We start from the raw sequence: 954 nt of genomic DNA on the forward strand, positions 1-954 counted from the left end.
AATTAAACAGCTTCATTTATTTGGTGTAGAGCTGACAGTTGTATGGATATGTGGCACAGGTGTATTAATGTTTAGAACTAGTGCTCATGCAATACATATCAGTCTTTCTCACCTCAATGGTAGTGATTTTCAGGCAGTAAATATGGCTCTGAAATTTGGTCCTCCCACTGCACCAAGCCGCTTTGTGGCATGATGCAAAAAGTTCCATTCTATAGCATTAGCGGCTCCTCTGCTAAGGCAGAGGAGTGTCGCTCCGCTGCCTTGAAGCCGCAAAAGAAAGAAAGAAAGAAAGAAGATGATAATAACTAAAGTTGTTATTTTATTTTGTCCTCCTTGTGACGCAGCTTGTGTGAAAGAGCGGGGCAGGGCTACAGAGCAGGGGAGATGTGTTACCCCCCTCCTAAATGCGTAATGACTGTAGTCGGCCCTCTCGTAACAGGCATGTGCACTTTCCCTGTTCTCCATGCTGGCAGCATTACATCCTGCAAGGAGAATATGGCCCCCTCCAGCCCCTGGATGAGTGCTGTGTCACAGCGCTCAGACCAATCATGCAGCATTGCGACTGCCTGGGAGAGCATGGGAGCTCTGGTGCTTCCTGCTTCCTGTTTCTCCCAAGAAGCCAGGAAGAGGATGCTGGAGAGGCGGCGGCAGCCAGCCAGTCAGGCAAGCCAAGAGGTAAGTGATTTTTTTAACCCGCTCCCGGCCCCTCAATACTGCTGCTTCCAGGTAGCAGCTGCAACTGATATAGAAAGTGAGCATTCACAATGTGAATTTCAACCCATGATGGCCCTCAAAATATTGAATGCCACACTATTTTATCACCAGTAAAAACGCCATGGAGCTTGTAATGCACAGCCAAGTCTGCTAAAGCAATTGGTCTCCAAGGACCGCAACCCCCCATTTAAGCAGCAAAGGCAGAAAATCTACACAGTGAAGCTCTCACTGTTATAAGAA

The sequence above is a fragment of the Lissotriton vulgaris genome, chromosome 7 (assembly GCF_964263255.1).
Source record: "Lissotriton vulgaris chromosome 7, aLisVul1.2, whole genome shotgun sequence".
NCBI lineage: Eukaryota > Metazoa > Chordata > Amphibia > Caudata > Salamandridae > Lissotriton > Lissotriton vulgaris.